Here is a 2,527-nt window from a genome sequence, read left to right on the forward strand (position 1 = left end):
ACTATACCATCTCAACAAATGATTTTACTTTGGGTTAATTATATCAACTGGCTAGTTGTTACCAGAAAGCACACTGGATAAGGGGAGGTCTTGATAACTATAATTTTAGAAGTGCAAACTTACAGTCTATCTTGAACCTCAAAGAATCCACTTTTCTGGGGAACCCAACCTGTGAGTTTGAGTCAGGGGGAGTAGCAATTCGAGGAGGGCACTATAGACAAAGTTAGTTTGATCCATCATAGGTTATGGAGAAGTCTCAGAGGTCATAGGGCCAGATTTCCTGGCTTTGCATGGCTCACAGAGTTATGCAAAATGGCGATGAAAAAGGAACCTTTTTCCTGCCTGATTTTATGGCATGAATAGCTCCAGACGTGGATGAGTAGAAAAGAGATGGTGTCTACTTTCACTTGCTTTTATGGTACCAAGTATAGCTCACAAAGTTGCTTAATGAATTCTACTGACTGATTGATTGATTGTGAAAACATTAGGCACTCTTGGAAAAGCAGCGCTCAATCTGTTGAGAAATCATCTCTTCACATGGCAATCTCCAGAGTTTAAATGAAGCAGCACTTAATACAATCTCTAGGCCATTAGGCATGAGCTCCCAGACATCAGATGTGGGAGAAGCATCTGGGAATGGAACCTGTGCTGCTAGGGGTCATAGAAGATCCAGTACCTTTGACTCGACTAGAAAAACTCCCAGAATCCCACCCTTTGCTCTAGTCATTATGGTTCAATGCCTTTCTGTCTTCTCTGGCTCCAATTCCTTATCATTGCTTGGTACCAACTGCCTTGACTTCTGAAGACTCTGAACCTGGATTTCATCCTAGCGGATGACCCATAGTATGTCTCTTTGGCTCTTCATCCTTCCTAGGGTTAATCCAGGAAAATCCTGTATTTTAAAGTTTATATCTTGGTTTCTCCAAATGTGGGTCTGCATAGGCACTCGGTGTAAAGTATGGTTCGAGCCAAAACGCTTATTCTTGATTCACTGCTCTGGGCATTGCCTTTCTCCTTAAGAGGCAAACTGGGATCCCCAGTGTTTCTGCCTCACATTCCCGAGGAACAATTCTATTTTTGTCTCTGGCTTAAGGGGTCCTCCCCAAAGAAAGGAGAGAGGACATAAAAAGGTACCCAGAGTACAAACACGGATCGGGTATAAAATATGGAGTCTTTTTCCATACAAAAAAGGAAATGCTAAGAAATAAGAAATGATAGAATGATTACAAAGAGTTGAGTAGCTCATTCTAGTCTCTTTGAGACCTTCGCAAATAGGATCTTATTTTACATTTGGCCTCTACTGAGTACAGTTATCTCTTCTACATCTTGAGTTTCCCCGTTGTGGTTTCAGTATATTTCAGGTTGGCAAAAGGAATTATATTGTAAATGGGAATTTGGGGGGAGTTTTGCGAAAGCTGCAAATAACATGTGAAGGCCAGTGGATGACACAGAAAAACTCAGACGCTCAGAAATGCTTCACCCACATTCTATAATGAAGTACTGTAAACACCCCATAAAAGAAGAAATTCAGACTTCTTCTCTGGTACAAAGGAAGGGGCAAAAATTTTACATGGATTTTCTGGATCGCAGGGGTGCTACGCCCCTGACTCCAGCAATGTGGAAGGGATAGTTGGGTACAGCCTGATCAGTGGATCAGTGCAAAGTAGGATCTTTCTGGTGGCTATTCTGTATGTCTGTGTCTCCTTCTTTCCTTTTTCTCCTCCTCCCTCTCTTTTTCTCTCCACCACTCTTCCCCTCTCTCATGCTTCTCTTCTTTTCCCTCCCTTCTTTCCCTTTCTGCCCTCCCCCTCTTGGAACTCCCCAAACTCTCTTCCTCTCAGCTGGTCTCCCTCTCTTGCTGAGGCTACTGCGACTACTCCAGTAGCTACTTCCCTGGTCCCCTGCTGCTTGAGGCCTGGGGAAGGGGAAGACACCAACTGCCTTTCAAGGTCTCATAAGTCTCTTACCAAAGGAAGACACAAATGGGAAGCAGCCATATCTCAGACACAGTCTCACCTTGGAAGTTATGAGCTCATAGCTTGCGGCCTGGTGGAGGGAAATGAATCTTTCATTTCAAGGCATGCAAGAAGAAGGGGCCACCGGATGTGGTAGCGGTAGCAGCTGAGTTTGGGGAGGGCCCAGCCCTGAGGAGTGACCTCCTGGATCCAGCCCAGCAGTAGTTTGCTTCTGCAGCTAAGATACTGAATTTAGCAAGAGCCAGCCCAGAAAAACAAGGAAGAGGGATTTGTCCATTGACTACACAACACCCAGAAGTGAACTAGGTGTGGACTCTTTAAAGAGAGAAAAAGATATCCGAGGCCAGGAGCTAGACCTCACCCACGTGTGCCCTCTATGTGCCACAGAACCTTCAGGCTTCCTTCTGCCCTCACTCTCTCCAGATACCTTATGTATGTGCAGGAGGGAGAACACATCCCTGTGTGTGTTGAGGTGTGTTTTATACTAACCACTTTAAGTATGAGCCTAGCAAATGAGTGTATGTCCATGGGAAAGTCTGTCTCCCAGTTTG

Source organism: Trichosurus vulpecula, chromosome 4 (genome assembly GCF_011100635.1).
Source record: "Trichosurus vulpecula isolate mTriVul1 chromosome 4, mTriVul1.pri, whole genome shotgun sequence".
In the NCBI taxonomy this organism is placed as follows: domain Eukaryota; kingdom Metazoa; phylum Chordata; class Mammalia; order Diprotodontia; family Phalangeridae; genus Trichosurus; species Trichosurus vulpecula.